General features: G+C 39.3%; 1 protein-coding gene and 1 long non-coding RNA gene across 2 annotated transcripts in view; one reads left to right on the forward strand and one right to left on the reverse strand.

Annotated features, from left to right (window-relative positions):
- Positions 1-25,541, forward strand: part of LOC125246551 — a 224,906-nt gene that overhangs the window by 140,905 nt on the left and 58,460 nt on the right.
- LOC125246663 lies at positions 5,834-10,592 on the reverse strand. Its single transcript, XR_007179908.1, has 6 exons — positions 10,324-10,592; positions 9,538-9,623; positions 8,497-8,666; positions 8,021-8,168; positions 7,299-7,379; positions 5,834-6,319 (listed from the first exon to the last, which is right to left on the reverse strand). It is a non-coding gene; the product is annotated as an uncharacterized LOC125246663 (long non-coding RNA).

The following is a 25,541-nucleotide window of genomic DNA, read 5'->3' on the forward strand; positions in this document are numbered from 1 at the left end:
GTGGGGAGTAACCGTGGACAATACACATATGGGACCACTCACGTGGAGGGGTCGCGACATATGGCACCCAGCCAAACATCAAGGTCAGTGACAGACGTTTGGCCTGGCATCAGACACTCCCCAATGTCCGAGCCATAAGGGGAGGCGGAGGAACTCGACAGGGTTCGCCAAGCGGGGAACTCTACTGGAGTAATGGATGCACGTATCCGGCCCAGGGGGCGGGAATAGCATTGCAATCCGACACTAGAACGGGCTCTTCGCGTCTACCGTCTGCTGGAAGCGAGTACACGGGAAGATACCAGTTCCACACGAAAACTATAGAATCTAGCGAACGTGTTGAGTGTCGCCCAGCCCGCAGCTCTACAGATACCGGGCCTGAATTCCAGGCACGATTCGTCGACTGAAAATGCGTGCAGGTCCCCTACCCTCTTCACCGAGGCCAATGCAACCAGGAGGACGGTCTTAAGGGACAGTACTTTTAACTCAGCTGATTGCAAAGGCTCGAAGGGATGACCCCGGAGAGATGTTAGTACCTGGGAGAGAGCCCAAGAGGGTATAGAGGAAGGGCGAGGCGGATTTAGTATTCTCGCCCCCCTCAGGAACCTGATGATCAGATCGTGCTTCCCCAAAGACTTACCATCAACTGCATCGTGATGTACAGCAATAGCGGCAACATACACCTTGAGGGTGGAGGGAGACAGCAGTCGCTCCAAACCCTCTTGCAGGAAGGAGAGCACAGATCTGATCGAACATGATCGGGGGTCCTCTCAGTGAGAGGAGCACCATTCGACAATCAGGTTCCACTTCAACGCAGAGGCTCCTAGTGGAAGGAGCTCTAGCGGAATTGATAGTGTCTACAACTGACTGGGGGAGATCACTTAGAACCTCCACGTCCCGTCCAGGGACCACACATGGAGTTTCCACAGGTCGGGACGCGGGTACCAGAGGGTGCCCTGTCTCTGAGTCAGAAGGTCCTTCCTCAGAGGAATGGGCCAAGGAGATGCTGTGGCGAGGAGCGTCAGATCTTCATAGCAAGAGATGGCGGGCACGTTGCGACATGCAGCGGGAGCGTAGACCGCCCTGATGGTTGATGTACGCAACGGCCGCAGTGCTGTCCGAGCGGACCAGTACGTGCTTGTCTGTCAACAGCTCCTTGAAGCGGCTCAGTGCAAGAAGTACTGCTAGCAACTCGAGGCAATTGAGGCAGTTGAGTTGACACTGCATGCCCGTTGTATGTGGCACACCGACATGTGGCAGAAGCATCTGTGTAGACTACAGCATGCCTGGACACTTGTTCCAGGGGAACTCCAGCACACAGGAACGAAGGGTCTGACCACTTGGTGAGAGTGTGACGACAGTTCAGTGTCATGGGGACACGGAATGTACCGTGCTGACTGGACGCGCTCCTCAGTGAGGCGCGCTGTCTGGGCCACCGAGTCCAGTTCCATATCGAGATAAGAGATCCTCTGCCCAGGGGCGAGTTTGCTCTTGTCCCAATTCTGTCAGGACCACTATCGTCAAATATGATAGATAATGCATAGAGTTTGTATTGGCGGTATGGTTCTGTTCTGGGCAAGAACTCCCTGCGCATCCAAGCAGCAATAAACCCCCTTAGGGTAAACAGAACAGGACCAACGTATGCAGATATCATTAAATGTCATAATTTAAGGAAGACATATTTTGAGAATTAGTCTGATTAGGGGAATAATAAGGCCAATCCTAACTGAAGAGAGGAGGAGCTGGGGATGGAGGAGGGTAATTTGCTCCTGAGAATGCAATAGCTGCTGATAATACTGAGGAGCTTATATATAGATGCTGTGATAGGCGTCGTATTCTTATAGGTAGACACAAGTCACCTGGGAGTCAGCTGATGCAAGCTTGACTGACGTGACCTGCCAGAACTGACGCTAACGCTAGATTTCTGTCAGGACCACTATCGTCAAATATGATAGATAATGCATAGAGTTTGTATTGGCGGTATGGTTCTGTTCTGGGCAAGAACTCCCTGCGCATCCATGCAGCCTAGCATAGATAAGCGCAGGGAGAGCAGCAATAAACCCCCAAAACAAACCATATGCCAAAATCCCCCAACACAAACTGAGTGTGAAAATCTGAATGGCATGTTTCCTAAAATGCAGTTACCTGAATGAGGAATGAGCCTAGCTTAGTGTTTTTTTGTTTTTGTTTTTTTAAGAAATGGGGGAAGCTTACACCCATAGCGGCAGCAAATCTGATACAAGCATGTTGTAGTGCATTTAGTTAGCGATTTTTTATATTTTATATATATATATACACCATTATCGGCAATCTTGTCGGGGAAGCATACACCCATTGCCTAATACATATTTATTTATTATATATTTTTCTTTCTCCTATTGGGGGAAGCTACACCCCTAGCGGCAGCAATCTGATACAACAAGCATGTTGTAAATCACAGACTAGTATTAAACTATGGTAGTCTGGTCGGGGGAAGCATACACCTGCAGCAATAGCTCTGAGTTAGATGCAGCGTGCAGCTAAGCACGAAATACAGTGCTTCCTCATCATGAACAATTTCTGCTCCAGTCAGGCTGATTCCTTCGGCTGTGGAAGTGAAGATGACGACTCCCATGATTTCACACTCCTTACTGGATCATCAAGTTTCGATGTTGTTAGGCTTAAATAAGAAACATCTGTGTATTTAAAGACAAGCATGTTACAATACTCTGATAAGTTTTCAAGCCACAGAAAGTTGCTCACTTAACACAGAATGTTGAAATATGATCAGATACCATAAATAGGCTAGCATAAAGTCTAAGACAACAGCTTAAGATAGCATGTATCTGAATAAACTTACCACAGTATGTGCTTATTGGATGCAGCAATGACACTAGAGCTTCGGTAACAAGCAATTTTTTTTCTCTATTTTTGCCTTACATAGCAGCTAGATAGCCTTAAGAAAAGCTTGTTTTAAATAGCTTTAAACTATAGCTTTAAGGAGGAGCGTTTCCACTAGCAACTACGGCTTGTTCCAAAAGCAACTATAGTTTTAAGAACGAGCATTTCCATGCACTATAGCTTTGAGAAAAACGATGTTTACCATGTGCTGCGCCACAGCAGAAAATCTGTTTGCACCTTGAATCGTTGTTTTCCTGTCTCTACTGCAAAGCTGCTTGAATCTGCGATGTGTAACGCTAAACACAGGCGATCCGTCCAGCGTGTATGTTGCTATACAAACGAAAGCGACCAGATAAGCGTGCGCAGCGATCGAGCCGGTTGCCAACGACAACAGATAAGTAACGCACATCGCCAAATACGATCGCAAAAGCTTTGCAAAAACATTTTTACTGAGACGGACTAGAAGCCTAAGCAACACTGATAGCTTTAGCAACAGCATGAGTTTTAAAACAATGAGCATTAAAAGGAACTTAGCTTAGCTTCGTGGAAACATTCAGAGATGAAGTTGAGTGAAATAGCCGAAGTGGATGTTTGATCTTCTCTTGAAACGCTTCTTCATGCGGAGAGTGCAGATCTGAACTGCGAGTCCGTGTCTAATTGCAGCGATGCGAGAAGCAATGCTAAGGTTAACTCAGTCATTTCCAATCAGTCGGCTTATGATCATGCGGTGAATGAGAGGTGAAATCCATGAATCCCTCTCGCTAAATTCCCGATTGCACAATTCCTAGTGAGATGATGCTGCTATGCCTGTCGAATTCACCATTAATTTGCTCCTGAGAATGCAATAGCTGCTGATAATACTGAGGAGCTTATATATAGATGCCGTGATAGGCGTCGTATTCCTATAGGTAGACACAAGTCACCTGGGAGTCAGCTGATGCAAGCTTGACTGACGTGACCTGCCAGAACTGACGCTAACGCTAGATTTGACCCGAAGACCCAACCAGCTGAGGTGAGCTAACACCATGTCCCTGTGTTCGCACAACTGCTCCCGCGAGCTGGCCAGGATGAGCCAGTCGTCGAGTAAGTTGAGAATGCAAACGCCCTGTTCCTTGAGCGGAAGAATGGCCGCCTCCGCAACCTTCGTAAAGACGCGGGGCGACAGCACCAGTCCGAAGGGTAGGACTTTGTACTGATATGCCTGAGCCTCGAACGCAAACCGTAGGAAGGGTCTCTGTCCCTTCCCTCTGAAAATGGGATTCACATCAGAAATTTGCTCACACTGCTCACAAAATTGTCTGGACACATATACCACACATGATTTTAATGCACCGAATGGTGATTTTAATGCACCACACCCTTCTTTTAATGCACCACCTCAGCTTAGGCATACACTGTAAAAAATGATTTGTTGACCCAACTTGACTTAGTCAAGTCATCTTGTTGCATTGACTTAGTCAAGTTTAGCCAACATTAGGTGTTAAGTTCACTCAACTTATATGTAGTTGTTGAAATAACTTGCAGTAAATTGAGCCAACATACTATATCAATTAATGAGCATTTAGAATTGTTAGTTGAGTCAACTGAAAAACATATTGGTTGAACTTAATTTTTCATGTTTTCCCAACCATGAAATAAGTCTAACTGACATAAAATAGTAATTTTTCCTCAACATTATAACTTAACTATTTGAGTTGACTGGACTTCATTGGTTTGTCAAGAAGTTATGGATATCTATCTGGATCCACATACATGAAATCAACACAAATGCAAAATTGAAACTCTCAACATTTATTTTATTTAACATACGATGCATCCAAAAAACACAGACACAAAGAGTTCTCTTGCAAAGATATAAAAACGCTACACAAGAAAAACCCTCACATATACACAGCTCACACAAACACGTGCAGACTTCTTTATCAGACCCATCTTTAAGCCAAAATAGTACAAATAACTCTCCTTGTCATTATCAGATATTTTTCATTGCAGGTAAAAATGTACATGAAGAATTCACAAGCAGCTGCGTTAAAAAACTTCACATTAAACTGTTCAAAAACCATGTCTTTAATTCCCAATTGTAGAAACATGAGAAGGAAAGGGTAAGCAGGACAAGGTAACAAGAAAAGAGTCAGTTTGAAAAAATTCTAGGGCTGAAATAAAAAAAATAAAAGTCTGTGTTTACGTCTGTGTTTATCGCGATTAATCGTTGTAGCCCTAAAAAATTCCAAGAATACCAATGTTACATCTAAAACAATGAGATCTAAAACAACAATGTTCTTAAACTTTAAAACAGTACAACAATTAAAGGGATAGTTCACCCAAAAATGTGATGTTTATCTGCTTACCCCCAGCACATCCAAGATGTAGGTGACTTTGTTTCTTCAGTAGAACACAAATGATGATTTTTAACTCCAACCGTTGCCGTCTGTTAGTCGTATAATGTGTGTCAATGGGAACTCCATCTATAAGATTCAAAAAAACATGCACAGACAAGTCCAAATTAAACCCTGCGGCTCGTGACGACACATTGATGACCTAAGACACAAAACGATCAGTTTGTGCAAGAAAACAAACAGTATTTATATCACTTTTTACCTCTAAAACACCACTAAGTCCAACTGCGTTGAGCATCCGGTTGGTGAGGTCAAAAAAACGTGTTCTGATGATGGAAGTGATGTCTCACGCTTTGACAACGGAAGTGATGTCTTGCACTCATTGAAGCAGAGCGTAATCAGACCTCACTAACCGGATGCTGAACGAGGTTGGACATAGTAGTGTTTTAGAGGTAAAAAATCATATAAATACTGTTCAGTTTCCTTGCACAAACTGATCGTTTCGTGTCTTAGGACATCAATGTGTCGTCACGAGCCACAGGGTTTAATTTGGATTTGTCTGTCGTGTTTTTTTGACTCTAATAGATGGAGTTCCCATTGACACCCATTATACGACTGAAAGACCACAACCGTTGGGAGTTAAAAATCATAATTTGTGTTCTACTGAAGAAACAAAGTCACCTACATCTTGGATGCGCTGGGGTTAAGCAGATAAACATCACATTTTCATTTTTCTGGGTGAACTATTCCTTTAAACAGTAGCAAGAAGGAAAAAAGATTGTTCGTTTTCCATCTTATCGCAGCAACCTCCTCTTCAAAGAGTGAACACTTGCAGTGCAAAAGTCTGATCCCACTCCTATAAACGGGTGCTGTATCACTTCAAAAGTGAATTTTAATTCCTTTGGGTAGTCAATGTTTGGATAGTCCAGGCCCATCAGGTTCAGAAAAGCATTAGGTATATCACTAAGGTGATGCATTACCACTTCTTCCTCAATCACCAGGGCAACGTCATTGTAGATCGCTGGGAGAGGTTCCATCACATTTCCCACAACCATTAGGATTCCAATCACCACACCCTTGATCAAATCCTCTTCACGCTCACTGGGCTTTATAGAATGTAAACAAAACAAGGTACTATTACTTAAAAGCAAATACACAAATATAATCCCCAGACCCCTGCAAATTAAAGGGTTAGTTCACCCAAAAATTAAAATTGTCATTAATTACTCACCCTCATTTCGTTCCACAACTCCAAGACACCTTCGTTCATCTTCAGAACACAAATTAAGATCTTTTTGATAAAATACGATGGCTCAGTGAAGCCTCCATTGACAGCAAGACAATTTACACTTTCAGATGCCCAGAAAGCTACTAAAGACCTATTTAAAACAGTTCATGTGACTGCAGTGGTTGAACCTTATAATGTGACAAGAATATTTTTTGTGTGCCAAAAAAACATAATAACAAATTTATTCAACAATATCTAGTGATGGATGATTTCAACACTGCTTCATGAAGCTTAGAAGCTTTACAAATCTTTTGTTTCGAATCAGTGGTTCGGAGCGTGTATAAAACTGTCAAAGTCACGTGAACCATTGACATTTCTAAATGTTTCAAAACACAACGTAATAAAGCCTCGTTAACTGAAATCATTAGACTTTGGCAGTTTGATACATGCTCTGAACCACTGATTCAAAACAAAAGATTTGTAAAGCTTTGAAGCTTCATGAAGCAGTGTTTTGAAATCACCCTTCACTAGATATTGTTGAATAAAGTTATTTTGTTTTTTAGCTCACAAAAAGTATTCTTGTCACTTCATAACATTAAGGTTGAACCACTGTAGTCACAAGAACAGTTTTACATATGCCTTTAGTAGTTATTTGAAAGTGTTAATTATCTTGCTGTCAATGCAGGCCTTACTGAGCCATTGGATTTGATCAAAAATATCTTAATTTGTGTTCCGAAGATAAACGAAGGTCTTACGGGTGTGGAACAACATGAGGGTGAATAATTAATGACAATTTTCATTTTTAGGTGGACTAACCCTATAAGAGACCCAATGTTTTTCCTAACATTTTTCCTTACCTTGCATATCTTCATGAATTTTGAGTCTCTCGCATGTACCATGGCAGGCCCAGCAATGCTGCTGTCCTCATCCTTTGTTGTCTGTAAAATATAGGATGGTTAAAGTACCAGCTTTATTCTTTAAATCCTTTGTTTTTCTTTATTTGCCTATCCTTTCCTCCCCCTCCCTGTCTTTGATGCTTTTTAGAAAAAAATAAAAACCACAAAAACATTTACTTCAAATTTACACATTTACACTTTTATACTTCAGTTGAAAATTAATCACCAGTAGTGGTGCAAAAAAACAGTTGTTTGTTACATTTTTCTTCAGCACCAAATTAAGATTAAATAGTGTATGTAACACGCTCATGCCACTTAAATCAGGGGTTGTCTAATCCTGCTCTTGGAGGGCCAATAATATACTGCAGAGTTTAACTCCAACCTGGTTCAACACACCTGCCTGTAAGTTTGTAGTGCTAATATAAAATATTAATATCTTAATTCCATTCAATGAAAATGAACAGTGGCTAGGTTAAGCTCTATAAAGGACAAGTCAACACGCAGTAAAAGCAGTGGCCGAGTCATGTTGCCTATTTTACAATTTTTGAAGATAACTATCACTAGTTTTATGATCCATAGAAGAAAAAAGGTCATAGAGGTTTGAACAAACATGAACGTGAGTAAATGATCACAGAATTGTCATTTTGGGGAGAGAAAGACTGCATTAAAATAAACTGACTCACATCCTTATTAAGGCTCTCTAGTATTGAAGTCATTTCTGGAATGCTTTGACCTGAATAACTGCATCAGCTTCGAGAGATGACCATCTAGGCCTTCAAAAACAGACTTGCTCAGGTCCTTTAACACAAGCCTGGTGAATTCTTTGCTGATCTATAAAAAAATAAATACATTTACAAATTTAACAAAGATGCCAGGGTGACAGTCTTCAACAGTACTAATTTAAAACATGTAGGAAGTTAAAACATTTTCATTTCACTCAACATGACAGAACTGGTCTTTAGGACATTAAGTTTTCCCATATCTTCTAATAGAACAGCACAACCTTTCATGGCCATGGCTGCGAACGGGCAGCAGATGGCTATGAATGGATGCTGGGTAAAGAAGTTGATGGAGATCATGATTCACTTTAAATTGCAGTGTCTAAACTGGAGTCTGACCATGTATCTAGAAAGAGGGTGAAAAGGACTTTCAGTGTCACCTTGTCTTTGGACAGATCAGCTACACATGTAAGGTTACAGAAATCATGGAAGTCTTCATCTTCTTATTGAAGGTCAAAAGTGTCTTTCAGCTGGAGCCTGCTTTTAGGTTCAAGCTTGAGGCCGTCAACAGAATCTGGAACAGGATCAACTCGAACTTTTTGAATGTTCTCTGGGGAGATGATCACACGAAACAGCATTTTGTGGAAAGAGTAAAAAAATTGATTACTATATCCGGTTAGTTCACCCCAAAAATGAAAATTCTGTCATCATTTACTCACCCTAATGTCATTCCATACCCATAAGACCTTCGTTCATTTTCTGAATACAAAGATATTTTTGATGAAATCCAAGTGTATGTAATCCACACACAGGCAGCAATGTCATTGCACCTTTTGAAGTCCAGAAAGGTAGTTGAAAACATTGTTAAAATAGTCCATGTGACTGCAGTGGTTCAACCTTAATGTTATGAAGTGACAAGAATACTTTGTGTGCCAAAAACAACAACAAAAAACTTTATTCTATTTGACAAATTAACAATTTGAACTGTTGTGATATGTAGTGAACTCAGTGCAGGCTTCCTTGTTTACAAACTAATGCCAACTCAGTATTGGCCGTAGCTGAACACATGAGCAGCACAGCACAGCTGACACAGGATCGGAGGACTGCACAGAGTTCACTACATATGACAATGGTTAAAATTGTTGATTTTTTTTTTTTTTTGCGCACAAAAAGTATTCTTGTCACTTAATAACATTAAGGTTGAACCACTGTAGTCACATTAACTATTTAAACCATGTTTAACTATTTAAACCTACCTTTCTGGATGTTTAAAAGGTGCAATGATGTTGCGGCCTATGTGTGGATCAGATACCCTTGGATTTCATCAAAAATATCTTAATTTGTGTTCCGAAGATGAACAAAGGTTTTACAGGTGTGGAATGACATGAGAGTGAGTAATTAATGACAGAAATTTCGTTTTTAGGTGAACTAACCCTTCAATGTGAACACCTAGAAAATCATGTGTATTTCAACAAAAGTACCTTAGTAAAGCAAGAAGGTTTTTGGTGTATACAAATCTTGCAACACCACCTCATCGATATGGAGTTGTGCTTCCACTGTACTGATCCTGCAAATATAAAAGAAAAAAAGTTAAAATCCAGCCAAATACACAAAAATTTATACAAATATAAATATTCACTGAAAATCATACTTCCCAAATATAACGAGGCATTATCATCACTTTTTATTTCTATGGCTGGGTGATAAATTAAATATTATAGAGATGATGTTGCAATATAAAACTGAGCAATACTGTAGATAGTTTTTATTAGGTGAAAAGGTTTTATACACATAACATAATTCTGACGTTACATTAATACAAGTTAACGTTAGTTATACAGAAGTGTGCACGTGCTCAAAAACATCATATGGTATGGAAAGAACAACAACTGAGCGTTTAAGAAACATAAATCAATCAGGCATTTTTATAATATAACAACAAACAACCAACACGCTTAAAAGTCACTTATATGTACACTGTTTTCTGTAATGTTATTTATTATTAACATTACCTTACAATAGTTAAAGACGACTTCTCTTTCTGCTCACGTCTCGACAGCAGCTCGATGTCCAGCGAGCATAAATTTGTCTGGCAGTGCGTGTGACTATTGATTATTAACCAAGTTGTCTTAGTTCGCAAAATATGAATGCCTGAAATCAAAACGTGGATAGTGAGGGCTAACTAAACAAGGCTAACCCGGACGCTGAGCGCTAACGAAACATGCCCAAACTAACATTAAAGAAAGCACAAATCAAGGTATACTTACTCATTTCATTATTTGCGGTCCATAAAGTCCATCTTTATTCTGTAGTCGTTCAAACGCGGGCTCCTTCATCATCTTTTCTTGCGTGATCTTGCAGCAGCTTCTCGTGCAGAAAATGGCGGATGGCGCGTCTGTCTCAAATTCGGTAAAATAGTACGTCATCGTGACGTAGAGTTTCTGGCACATGCGCATTTGAAAGAAACTTGACAGAACTTATGTTTTGTTGTTATATGAACACGTTATTTAAAGTTTTCAATTTCCCTTCAAGTTGAGGTTGATATAACGCATCCTATTGTGTTGTGAGACACTGCAAGTTGACAGGACATGATTTTATTTGTCCACTTGACTAAAACCCAGAATCATTTTTTACAGTGTACATACAAATAGTAAATGTACTGTGAATGAGAAGGAGGGTAAAAAAATACATGCACAGTGACACAGAAGCTAGGAGAGGTGTGGTGTGTGTTAGGTATGTGTCATTATTTCATTACTACATTATTATTATTACTATTGTCATTTTATCGAGGCAGAATTGAGACATGAAAGTACGCATCCTTCAGGTTGATCGCTGCAAAGACTCCATCATTACCCGATTCTACTGGAAAAATAAACCACCACGGTTAAAATTAAGCACTTTACAAAAACCCAAATTTTAAGGAGGATTAGAAGCCCCACATTTTTACCATTACTCACTAGCAAACCAACTTCAATACATATAAATGGACTCATCCCACTCAGTCAGATATTATATGGCTAGACATAGAACAATCCCTTGTGAAAAAAAGTGCACTTTAGTATATTTTTATGAAGTGTACTTATTGCACAAATAATATACTTAAAAAGAACACACTTAAGTGTGAATTAAATGTAATGTTTTCATCGCTTAAGTGCATTCTATTTGTAATTCATTCATTTTCAAATGTATCACAGATTAAGTTCATATTAAATGCAATAAGTTGAACTTAAGAGTGATTTTTTTGAACAACTTAAGTGGTACTTTAATACAACTTTATGATAACCTTCATAATTACGTCTAGTATGTTTAAAATATAGTTGAAGTGCACTGCTTAATGTACTGACAAGCAATTAATGTGAAATAAAATATATTTTAATATCAGTTATAAATACACTTAAGTGTGAATTAAATGTAATGTTTTCAGCGCTTAAGTACATTCTATTTGTAATTAATTTCAAATGTATCACAGATTAAGTTCATATTAAATGCAATAAGTTGAACTTTTGAGTGATTTTTTTGAACAACTTAAGTGGTACTTTAATACAACTTTATGATAACCTTCATAATTACGTCTAGTATGTTTAAAATATAGTTGAAGTGTACTGTTCAATGTACTGACAAGCAATTAATGTGAAATAAAATATATTTTAATATCAGTTATTAATACACTTAAGTGTGAATTAAATGTAATGTTTTCAGCCGCTTAAGTACATTCTATTTGTAATTAATTTCAAATGTATCACAGATTAAGTTCATATTAAATGCAATAAGTTGAATTTCTGAGTGATTTTTTTAAACTACTTAAGTGCGACTTTAATACAATTTTTTATGTACTTTGAAATATGGTAAAAGTGTACTTCCGAATGTACTGACAAGCAATTAATGTGAACTAAAATATACTTCAATGTAATTTACATGTACACTGTTATATCATTTAATACATTTGTAATTACATTATTTACATTTGTTATTACATTATTTGTAGTTACATATAATAATGAAGTTACAATTTAGTATATTTCAAAATATTGCAATCAACACAAATGCAAATTGAAACCCATACATTTATCGACAAAACAATCTCTAAAACAAATACACAAAAACCTTTTTGTTGATGCACAAGAAAAACCCAAGAAACACTATACAAACACAAACAATTACAACACTTTAACTCTCATATAGAAAGAGTCTGGAGGACAGAGAGGCTTATATGCTTATATCATTTTCTCCCTCACATACAAAGTACCTAAAGCTTAACCTACCCATCACTTTCTGCATTTTTACATTTTCAGATAAAATCATTCGGTATGATCTATAAGATGATAAATAAGATACAAACAAAAATGTATACAAACAAAATGTAAAGAAAAGAAAAGATTCAAAACTTTGGGTAACACTTTACAATAACTTTTTATTAGTTAACTATTTTAGTTAACATGAACTATGAATGAAAAATACTTCAAAGCATTTATTAATCCTGGTTAATATTCATTTTAACATTTACTTATGCATGATTAAAATCAAAAGTTACATATGTTAATAGATAATGCACTGTAAACTAACATGAACAATGACTATACATTTTATTAACTAACTTGAAAAAACTATATTTTTTATTACCTAATGTTAACAAAAGATGAATAAATACTGTAAAAAGTTAATGCACATAGTTAGATCATGTTGTCTAATATATTAATTGATGTTAACAAATGAGACCTTATTGTAAAGTGTTATCGAACCTAGTTACTTATAAGCTCTGAAACCTTTACTAGCACGAACATTAAACAGGACCAAAAGGTTTCTCCTAAAATCTTTCTCCAGCATTACAGTGAATGTAATTTTGAAAAGAAAAACAAAACAAAACATATAAATATTCAGAAAAATCATATTCAGCATAAACTCATTAGTCAGCTATAGAGAGGAGCATTCTGCTAATTATATGCACCACGTTACATATTCATTAGAATTTTATTTTAAATTTTTATTTTATTTATAATTAATTTATGTATTTAATGGATGTTTGAATAAATTATGACAGCCATGATTTAAATGTTTATATTTCGAAAAACGAATTATTCTACAAATTAGTAGAAATATGATTATGTAATTCTAAAGTTAGTTGTCGGAATGTGGATGAAGGGAGGACTCAAATTGCGGTGAACAAAAATAATAAGTTTATTCAGGACCAAACCTGACACACACAAATGAAACAGTCAAAGTACAGGTGGCAGTGTGAGGAAACTGGTGGCTCTCGTGGTATCTGCGCACACACAGCAGACAGGGGCAGGAGAGACCACTGAAAAAAGCAGGAGAGCAGATGACCCAGCAGAGGACGAGTACGAGCCCAGCAAGAGAAAATACTTGCATGAAAACTCCTCGTCTAAGGGTCCTGAACACAAAGAACAAACAGGTGAGACACAGAGCAAAACGTAGAGCAGACACGTAACATCCACGCGACATGAAGTGATCAACTGACAACAAGGGGAGACACAGCTGGGCATATAAAGGGTAAAGGGAACGAGCGACAGGTGTGGGAGATCAGCTCGTGATTAAGCACCCTAGCACTGATTGCTACAATCACGAGCTGCTGAAAATTGACAGGACAAGACAAACAACAGGAAGAGCCAGTGTCACACCCTGAATGTGACAGAACCCCCCCCCCTCAGGGACGCCTCCTGGTGTCCCCAGAGGACTCACCATGACGCCGATGGAATTGGTCAATAAGAGTGCGGTCCAGCACGTCCCGAGCCGGAATCCAGCATCTCTCCTCCGCACCATAACCCTCCCAGTCTACCAGATATTGATGACCTCTGCCCCTCCGCCTCACATCAAGAAGTCGCCGTACCGTGTAGGCAGGTAACCCCTCGATGAGTCTGGGGGGCGGTGGAGCAGAGGTCTGGGGCTGAAGTAGGGAGCGAATAACGGGCTTGATTCTGGAAACATGAAACACCGGATGAATTCTCTTAAATCGGGGGGGTAATTTAAGTCGAACCGTCACCGGGTTAAGCACCTTGGTTATGATGTACGGTCCAATGAATTTGGGTCCCAGTTTACGTGCAGGAAGTTTGAGAGGAATGTCCTGAGCTGACAGCCAAACCTTTTGTCCACACACGTAAAGTGGGGGCTTAGAACGGTGACGGCCGACGCCTTGTTCCTTTCGCCAGTCCGAGAAAGGGCTTCTCTGGCGAGCCTCCAAGTACGAAGGCACCTCTGAATGAACGAATGCGCGGACGGAACAATGGCGTTGGATTCTTGGGAGGGAAATAATGGGGGCTGGTAGCCTAAACAGCACTGGAAGGGTGATAATCCCGTAGATGAGACCGGGAGTGAGTTATGTGCGTACTCGACCATGGTTAACCTGGAACTCCAAGTTGACGGCTCTGCCGACGCTACACAGCGCAGGACTCTCTCCAAGTCCTGGTTGGCTCGCTCAGCCTGACCGTTCGTCTGAGGGTGATAACCTGAGGATAGGCTCGCCGTCGCCCCCAGCTGTCGACAGAATTCTGTCCAAAACCTTGACACAAACTGGGGACCCCTGTCAGAAACCACCTCCACCGGGAGGCCATGAATGCGAAAAACGTGGTCTAAGACAATGAGACAAGGTCTAAGACAAGGTAATTTGGGGAGGGGAATAAAATGAACCGCCTTCGAGAACCTGTCCACCACGGTAAGAACCACGGTATTGCCACTAGACGGGGGTAGGCCCGTGACATAGTCCATGGCTATGTGTGACCAGGGTCTTGAAGGGATTGACAGCGGTCGGAGTAGCCCTGCTGGGGGTCGATTAGAGCCCTTACCCACCGCACACACCGGACAGGCCGAAACAAACTCCCGAGTATCCCGCGCTAGCGAGGACCACCAGAACCGCTGCTTGATTAACGCACACGTTCGAACCACTCCCGGGTGGCAAGCTAGACTGGATGAGTGGCCCCACTGAAGAACGGCAGTTCGGACCGACTCCGGCACGAACAGCAGACCCACTGGGCACCCCGCGGGAATCGTGACGTCGTGTAACGCCTCACGGACCCTGGACTCCACTCCCCAAGTAACCGCCGCGACCACCTGGCTGGGGGCCACGATGGTCACCAGGGAAGTGGGACTAGCCTCAGACTCAAAAATCCGTGAGAGTGCATCGGGCTTACCGTTCTTACTACCGGGCCGATAGGAGATGTTAAACATAAACCGGCCGAAGAATAATGCCCAGCGAGCCTGCCGAGAATTTAGCCTCTTAGCGGATCGAATATATTCTAAGTTCTTGTGGTCGGTCCAAACTAAGAATGGAACCCCAGCGCCCTCTAACCAGTGACGCCACTCCTCCAATGCCAACTTAACAGCCAGTAACTCTCTATTCCCAATGTCATAATTCCGTTCCGAAGGAGTAAGACGACGAGAAAAGAATGCACATGGGTGTACTCTGTTGTCCGAAGGTGACCTCTGAGACAAAATTGCTCCCACTCCTACCTCTGACGCATCAACCTCCACAATGAATTGACGAGACGGGTCGGGGTTAGTGAGAATCGGAGCCGAAACAAAGCGGCTCTTTAGTTCTTCAAACGCCTTTTGAGCCAGCGTTGACCAACAGAAACGAATTCGTGTGGAAGTGAGATTCGTCAGTGGTAGGGCGACCTGGCTAAAGTTCCGAATGAATCGTCGGTAAAAATTGGCAAACCCCAGAAATCGCTGGACCGCCTTGCGATTATCTGGGGTGGGCCAATCAGCAACCGCCTTTACTTTCCCCAGATCCATTCGGATGCCTTCAGGCGACAGAACGAAACCCAGGAACGGAACCAACCGTGCGTGAAACTCGCACTTCTCCACCTTAGCGAATAAACGATTCTCGAGTAGCCGCTGTAACACTCGCCTGACGTGCTGAACATGGTCGCGCTCGTTCTGGGAGAAGATCAGGATGTCGTCGAGGTAAACAAATACAAACCGGTCGACCATGTCTCTGAGCACGTCATTGACGAGTGCCTGGAAGACCGCTGGGGAGTTTGAGAGTCCAAAGGGCATGACCAAATACTCGAAGTGACCTGTAGGGGTATTAAAAGCGGTCTTCCACTCGTCCCCCCTCCTAATCCGAACTAGGTGGTAAGCATTGCGTAAGTCCAGCTTCGTAAAGATGGTTGCTCCCTGCAAGAGTTCGAATGCTGAAGACATCAACGGCAAAGGGTGGCTATTCTTTACCGTGATGTCATTCAGCCCCCGATAATCTATACAGGGATGCAATGATCCATCTTTCTTCCCCACGAAGAAGAACCCCGCCCCGGCCGAAGAGGAGGAAGGACGTATTATACCGGCTAATAGAGAATCGCTGATGTATCTTTCCATGGCCTCCCTCTCAGGACCGGAGAGCGAATATAGGCGCCCCTTAGGTGGAGAAGTGCCAGGTAATAACTCTATCGCACAGTCGTACGGGCGGTGCGGAGGAAGAGATGAAGCTCGGGACTTACTGAACACCGCTCTCAAATCATGGTAAGCCTCTGGTACACCCGCCAGGCTCACCGGTTCCTCCTGTAACACAGAAATAGACTTTAAAGGGGAAGAAGCAGACACCAAACACTGAGACAAACAGAATGGACTCCATGCCAATACGGAATTAAGAGCCCAGTCGATGTGAGGGTTGTGCTTAACCAGCCAAGTGTGCCCCAAAACCACTGGAGCAGAAGGAGAATGAATTAATAGGAAACGAATCTCCTCAGCATGATTCCCAGAAATGGTGAGGCTAACAAGCCCTGTGGAATGAATAATCCTTGTGAGGGGGGTACCACAAATTGTTCTGGCTGAAATCGGCTCAGCCAAGAGAGAACATGAAATGCCCAACTGCTTGGCCATTCCAATATCCATGAAATCACCCTCTGCCCCAGAATCAATTAAAGCCGCCACACGATGGACCGCCCCCCCGACCTGCAGTAAAGCCGGGAGAGTGGATCGACCACCAGACGGCAGTAGCGTGTTGGTAACGCTCACCGTGCGTCGTCCTCTGAAGGATGAGCGTCGCCCCTTTAAGGGACAAGCCGCAGCCATGTGCCCCGCCTCCCCGCAGTAGAGACACAAGTTATTGGCGAGGCGATGGTGCCGCTCCGCGACAGTCAGATGAGCTCTCCCGATCTGCATGGGTTCCTCCTCAGAGAGACCGAACTGCTGTGATGCAACCACTCCTGTGTTTTGTGCGTTGCTGACAGATCTGTGAGGGAACCCCGCCCTTCGATGCTGAGAACGAAGGGAAATCCGGTTGTCAACCCGGATAGCGAGGTCCACCAATCCGTCAAGTGTAGGGGGTAATTCCAGTGAGTAAATCTCATCCTTAATGTGTTCAGCTAAGCCATGAAGAAAATGGTCCCACTGTGCTTTCAAATTCCACCCACAGGACGCTGCGAGTGTGCGGAACTCGATTGAATATTCCGATACGGACCGGGTCCCCTGTTGTAACAGCGACAATGCCCGTGCCGCCTCGGTTCCCAGTGACGAACGGTCAAATACCTTGCGAAGCTCCGCTGAGAAATCCTCATATGAACTGCAGCAATCGTGCTCATTGTCCCACATAGCTGTTCCCCACTCTCTAGCAAGCCCGGCCAGGTGCATGATGACGAAGGCTACCCTCGACTTTCTCCGTCGAGAAGCAGGAAGGCTGTAGTGAAAAAGTTAATGAGCACTGTGAAAGAAATGAGCGACATGAGTTCGGCTCACCGGAATATGGAGCAGGTGGATTAAGGCGGGGTTCAGATCGGCGGGGGTTCGCCCCCTCAGTGTCAGGTAGACCTGGTGAAGTGGGATCAACAGGAGGATGCGGCTGAAGCCGTTCGAGCCGCTGGGTAACCTTGGCTAGCTGGCGTGACATCTCCGTCATAGCACGATGAGAAGCTGACAACTCCTCCTGCTGCCGTCCCAACAGAATGCCCTGCTGAGCAATAGCTCGTCATAATTCTAGTTCGTCCGCTGAGTCCATCGTTGGTCAGTTGATTCTGTCGGAAGGTGGATGAAGGGAGGACTCAAATTGCGGTGAACAAAAAAAAAATAATAAGTTTATTCAGGACCAAACCTGACACACACAAATGAAACAGTCAAAGTACAGGTGGCAGTGTGAGGAAACTGGTGGCTCTCGTGGTATCTGCGCACACACAGCAGACAGGGGCAGGAGAGACCACTGAAAAAAGCAGGAGAGCAGATGACCCAGGCAGAGGACGAGTACGAGCCCAGCAAGAGAAAATACTTGCATGAAAACTCCTCGTCTAAGGGTCCTGAACACAAAGAACAAACAGGTGAGACACAGAGCAAAACGTAGAGCAAAACGTAGAGCAAAACGTAGAGCAAAACGTAGAGCAAAACGTAGAGCAAAACGTAGAGCAGACACGTAACATCCACGCGACATGAAGTGATCAACTGACAACAAGGGGAGACACAGCTGGGCATATAAAGGGTAAAGGGAACGAGCGACAGGTGTGGGAGATCAGCTCGTGATTAAGCACCCTAGCACTGATTGCTACAATCACGAGCTGCTGAAAATTGACAGGACAAGACAAACAACAGGAAGAGCCAGTGTCACACCCTGAATGTGACATTAGTATTATAACTTTATTATAAAAAAACTATTTATTGTAATTTAAGTGTTTGTATGTAAATAAGTTAATTTTAACCTTCAATATTATAGTAATATAGTACCAAGTGACTCCCTCGTCTAGTTTATAGCATTATTTGAGAGATTTTTTTTCCTCAAGAAAATGTCATTAACTGTATCTGATATACATCCAAAATAAACGATATTGAATCGAAATCGAATTGCAAGCTTGTGAATAGAAATCGAATCGAATCGTGAACATTGTCAATACCCAGCCCTACTGAATACTGTTAGACTTAGCTGAAAAATATAAAGCACTATTTATTTAATTTGTATCTTTGTTCTATATTTATCTATGCTTATAATTTGTTCATTATTTTCTATGTGCATTCACTCAAATCAACCCAATCCTCCTAGAATGATTACTTCTTTCCAAATAGAGCTATTTAAGTCATCTGGTGAATTTTTTTCATATCGCAATATATATTGCAGAATTTTTTTTTTGCCAATCGTGCAGTCCTAAACCAAATATTATTAAACTATTTCAATTATAAATTATGTGCTAACTAGTTTTGATTAGGTATTAACTTTGATGTGCAATGATCTCCCACATATTTTGCTATTATAACTGCACTTATTTCCATTGTTGGTATAAGTGGCAGTGGGTGGTAATAGCAAGATGGTAGAAAACTATAAGTTTCTTGTCTGATAACGTTTCTTTAGTCATTCGGCCATCCTGCAGCCTAAACCACTGTAGGCAAATCACCCTAACACCTTGCAGTATCTGCAAAATAATTTTAACAATAAAAGGGATCATAAAAAATTGCATGTTGTCTTTTTATTTAGTACTTCCCTGATGAAGCAGTTCATTCTGCAAGGTGTAAGTAAACTTTTGACCGCAACTGCATCACCTAAGATGAATTACCTCAGTCATCAGGACAACACTGTTGTAGAATCCTGGGAGAAGCTCCTTCACATTTCCCACAAACACCAGGATTCCAGTGGCCACACCATCTTCACTGACACTGGCCTTTAAACATAGAGAACATTTTTATAAATGTTATTATTCCTACTTTACAGGGAATTAAATATAACTTTATCAATTACACAAATATAGATAAATAACCCAAGACCCAAGCAAATTGAGCGGGTGTTCACACAGAATGCGTTTTGCTTTGAAAATAATGATATAATATCATTATAAATATATACTGATGAGATGGGGATTTGTAAGTGCACATGTGAGAATGTATAACTTGCAAATAGAAAATATTCAAAGCATTTAAAAGCTATAAGGATAGTTGATGGCAGTGTTTAGCTTGTAATGTGTGATCAGGGTGTGCTGGCTGAATTAATGGCAGAATTAATGGCAAAACTTGTAACATCACCTCATCAATACGGGTCTTTGATTCCAAACAGCTTGCACTGTATCTCCATTGACAGATCTGTAGTGATCCTACAAAATGAATATATAACTAGATAAGCACAAAAATATTACATATTACAAACACAAACAGTAATTGAACACCTCACTTTTCAAATGCAAAAAGAAAAATAGATTATAAGCAGTATTTCTAGAGGGGGTGATCTATTGAACATTACTGGTGGTTATAATAGTGATTCGATGGATTAAATGTAAATGTCTTTGAATGTTACAAGATCAGATCTTTGAATTTAGTTCTGCAAATTTAACCTTAAGTCATTTAAAATGATTTAAAAAGTCAGAGTTCAATTAAATATTTTCAGCAACCAAATTCTTTAAACACGCCCACACACGCGATCACATTCATATATAAGAAATTATTATAATGCAATCATTAAAAAAAATATAGTAAACATGATTAATTCCCCTCCATATTGCGATTAAACTAAACAAGTTACACTCTTAATGGCAATAAGAACTGCTATGTTACGGTGAAAAAATAAAAATGAAGAGAGCATATATCAAGATACTTACTTGCTTCTTTATTTGTAGTACATAACGTCTCATCTGTAGTCATCCAAACGTGCACTCCTTTGTTTTCTTCTTCTTTGATCAGCAGAGTTGCCTCGCGCATCGCGATCACAGAAAGATGGCTGAAAGTGCATTTTTCAAACTCTGGTGAAGTCAAGTAGTGCGCCGTCATGACGTAGTATTTTGGCGCATGCGCATTAAACAAAAAGTTTATAGGCTATGTGCATGATTTAATTTCTGTTCAAATTGAAGTTTTCTAGTTCATTGTTGTAGTTCGACTGTACGTTTAGGGAACTTGACTCATTCATCTAACTAAAAGTCAATCATTTTTACAGTTTAGTCTGATTAAAATTATTAATGTATTTTAACTGAATATGAATTCAAATTAATTTTGTTTAGATTTGTTAAACCTTTGCTTGCAACTAATGCAATTAAATATGTTTATTCGACTTAGAACAACATAATGATATTAAAATTATTAGACACATATGTAAAGTACAGCACTATTGCATTAAGTATCACAAATTCAGCACTCCACGAATGACATTTTATGTCAAATATTATGTAGAAAACTGACACTAATTGAGTTTAGAGCAGGAGCTAGTGATAAAAATTTCAACAATAAGTTGTACTGGATTATACTGTATAAGCAAGTGTATTGAAATTCAAAAGAAAAATACATTTCAGGTGTATTAATGCACACAGTATACTATATATTAAAGACTTAGCACATTTAAAATACATTAACAAATGTAATTTTGGACAACACACTTAAATTGAAATTAAAATAAATTATTTTTTCATGTGCTTTAGCATATTAGTCAATACATCAAAATAAGTGTACTTATTTAAAACACTATAAAGTCATAATTAAGTAAAAAAATTAAGTGCATTTTTAAAAAAGTGCACTTAAGTGTGTTTAGAAATATTGTCTTGAAATTGTACTTTCTTTAAGTAAAACTTAATTAGACATTGTTCCAAAATGCAATTTTAAAATGTGCACTTAAGCGTGTTAGTAAATATTGTCATTAAAGTGTACTTTCTTTAAGTACAACTTAATTAGACATTAATACAAAGTGCATTTTTTAAAAGTGCACTTAAGCATGTTAATAAATATTGTCATTAAAGTGTACTTTCTTTAAGTAAAACTTAATTAGAGATCATTAAAAAGTGCATTTTTAAAAAGTGCACTTTAGCATATTTAGAAATATTGTCATTAAAGTGTACTTTCTGTAAGTAAAATTTAATTAGACATTATTACAAAGTGCATTTTTAAAAAGTGCACTTAAGCGTGTTAATAAATATTGTCATTAAAGTGTACTTTCTTTAAGTACAAATTAATTAGACATTATTACAAGTGCATTTTTAAAAAGTGCACTTAAGCATGTTCATAAATATTGTCATTAAAGTGTACTTTCTTTAAGTACAAATTAATTAGACATTATTACAAAGTGCATTTTAAAAAGTGCACTTAAGCGTGTTAATAAATATTGTCATTAAAGTGTACTTTCTTTAAGTACAAATTAATTAGACATTATTACAAAGTGCATTTTAAAAAGTACACTTAAGCATGTTAATAAATATTGTCATTAAAGTGTACTTTCTGTAAGTAAAACTTAATTTGACATTATTACAAAGTGCATTTTTACAAAGTGCACTTAAGCATGTTAATAAATATTGTCATTAAAGTGTAATTTCTTCAAGTACAACTTAATTAGACATTATTACAAAGTTCATTTTTAAAAAGTGCACTTAAGTGTGTTAATAAATATTGTCATTAAAGTATATTCATTTTAAGTACAATTAAGTGGCCTTTAATTTTAATTATATTATATTATCTGCAAGTGCACTTTTTAAAAAGTATACTTTTAAGACTTGAAGTACACAAAAAGTACACTTTCAATACAATTAAGTGCACTTCTTTTTCACAAGGGATCACTCTGCGAAAACTTGCACATATCAGACATCCCATTTCTCAGTCAGTCCATTAAACACCACCCATGCTTCAAAGCATTGACAATAGCCTCTTCTCTGACAGCCTAAACTCACCCCACTCTGGAACAAAGCTGATTTCACAAGCAACAAAAAAAAAACTCAATTTCCATAAATGGGCAGAAAAGGGCATCACACATATTAATCACATTTTTCAGTCTAACAACTTTGTTTCATTTTCCTACTTAGTCCAGGAGTACGGTATCAATTCTTTGAATTATCTGCAACTCAAATCAGCTGTTTTATCCAAAATCAACAATAGAACCATCAGTCTTCACCTTCCTTCCGCATTAGCAGATATAGTTAATATATCCTCCCCGAAAATAATTACTTTCCAAAATGTACAAAATTATAACTAATTCAAATAGAACCATAACTTTACCAACAATCAAATGGGAAGAAGTCCTTTCGATTGCTCCTGATACCGACTTCTGGACTCAAATTTGTAAAAATATCTACATCTACTCCATGACTAAAAATGCCACCCTTCATGTCATACAGTATAAGACTCTTCATAGAACACACTACACAGGTGAAAGGCTGTCTAAAATGGGATTCACATCAGAAATTTGCTCACACTGCTCACAAAATTGTCTGGACACATATACCACACATGATTTTAATGCACCGAATGGTGATTTTAATGCACCACACCCTTCTTTTAATGCACCACCTCAGTTTAGGCATACATACAAATAGTAAATGTACTGTGAATGAGAAGGAGGGGAAAAAAATACATGCACACTGACACAGAAGCTAGGAGAGGTGTGGTGTGTGTTAGGTATGTGTCATTATTTCATTACTACATTATTATTATTACTATTGTCATTTTATCATCATCATTATTATTATTATTATTATTATTGATATTTCTGTTGCCGTCATCACAAAATATTATCATCATCGCCATCTTAAGCATTGCTATTGTTATTATTATTATTATTAGTATTAGTATTATTATTGTTGTTATTAATGTTATTATATTATTGATAATACAAAATATTATACAAAATGTTTTGTCAATACAAAATATTATCATCATCACCATATTTAGTATTATATTCTTATTATTATTACTGTTATTTCTGTCACTATTATTATTGATATAAATGTTATTATTCGCCATCTTTAGCATCACTACTGTTATTATTGTTATTATTAATGTTATCTGTTACTATTTTTGATATTACTATTGCCGTCAACACCATCTTTAGTATTACTGTCATTATTATTATTACTGTTATTATTATTACTGTTATTATTATTACTGATATTACTGTTGCCGTCATCACAAAATATTATCATTGTTATTATACTTTTACTCTTTAGCGATATCCCAATTTGTCTGTCACTACTGATGTACGTCGAACGTGACCGACTGAAAGGGAACCAGAGTTTGCTCAAACTAGTCTTGAACTTACCTGGCTAGCAACTGAAACCGGCTTTGTGCAACAGGCGACTGGTTGAGCTCTAACACTCACTAATACCTCTTCCAGACTTAATTTTTGTCAGATGTTCTCCTATCCTGACTGACCAGGTTAAATCCTGTTTGGCTTCATTAGGAAACCAGGGGGGTATTATTCTAGAAAGTAGGTTATGTGACATACCTGGGTATGTTTAAGAGTAAGCAAGCGGATAACCTCAACTCAACCTCAACCACAACTGAGAGTTCAGGGTGTATGTGACGTTAAGTTAACCTTGCTTTCTGGAATATCCTCCAGGCAAGAGCTGCAGGGTCAAAGTAAAACAACTTGAATATTGTAATAATTTAATATTTTCTGTTTCTGTGTGAACCAAAATGCTGCAATGAAGAGAATCCTCAATTCTCTGACCCATTTAGAGTTGACATAATGTTGACCATCTGAATGAATTACAATCACATGAACTGATGAATATATTCCTTCAATGTCATGTCAGTTTCTTTGGAATAAAGTGTCTGTCAAACACATTAATATAAATGTTCTTCTGATCTGCTCTCTACTTTCATTATTATAGTGAGTGGAGATGATGGATCTGATTCAGGCTCTCTGGGAAGTTCAGCTTACGGTTCATTCAGATCACGATCAGGAGCAGAAACATTTTTCAGTTCATCACGTTCTAGAGATACATCTCACACAAGTTATGTGATAAAACGATATAACAGCATGGAATTTCCACCAAACAGTGAGTATCTTTTGTTTTATTTGACACTTTCAATAACTTTAGTCTCCCTGTGACATTTTTAAAGCATTAGAGCCCGTGTTTTCCATGAATCCCATCTGTTTAATTGTGAAAATGTACAGGTGCATCTAAACAAATTAGAATGTCATGACAAGTTTTTTTTTCTGTAATTTAATAAAAATATAAATATATTCTAGATTTATTAGACAAAGTAAAATAGTTCCAGACTTTTTTTGTTTTCATTTTGATGATTACAGCTTGCTGCTCATCAAAAAAAAAAAAAAAAAAAAAAAAAAAAAAAAATCAGTATCTCAAATTATTAGAATATTTAATTTCAAGTTCTATTAAATTACCATTCTCAGGGTATAAATACTGGGTTTAGGTCAGTAATCGCAACAGGGGATGGGGAAGTCTGCTGACTTAACAGTTGTCCAGAAGACGATCATCAAGACCCTCTACAATGAGGGTAAGCCACAGAGGGTCACTGCTGAAAGAGCTGGCTGTTCGCAGAGTGCTGTGCCAAAGCATATGCATGGAAAGTTGACTGGAAGGGAAAAATGTGGTAGGGAAGTGAAGGGAATGGCCGATTTGAGAACTTAGAAGAGCTTCAAAAGGAGTGGACTGAAGCTGGAGTCAGTGCATCAAGAGCCACTGCAGTCCAGTGTGAAGTTTCCACAGTCAGTAATAATTTGGGCTGCCATGTCATCTGCTGGTGTTGGTCCATTGTGTTTTCTGAAGTCCAGTGTCAACGCAGCCATCTACCAGGTTTTTAAATTTTAGAGCACTTCATGCTTCCTTCTGCTGACAAACTTTATGGAGATGCT

Source organism: Megalobrama amblycephala, linkage group LG15 (assembly GCF_018812025.1).
Source record: "Megalobrama amblycephala isolate DHTTF-2021 linkage group LG15, ASM1881202v1, whole genome shotgun sequence".
Taxonomy (NCBI): Eukaryota; Metazoa; Chordata; class Actinopteri; order Cypriniformes; family Xenocyprididae; genus Megalobrama; species Megalobrama amblycephala.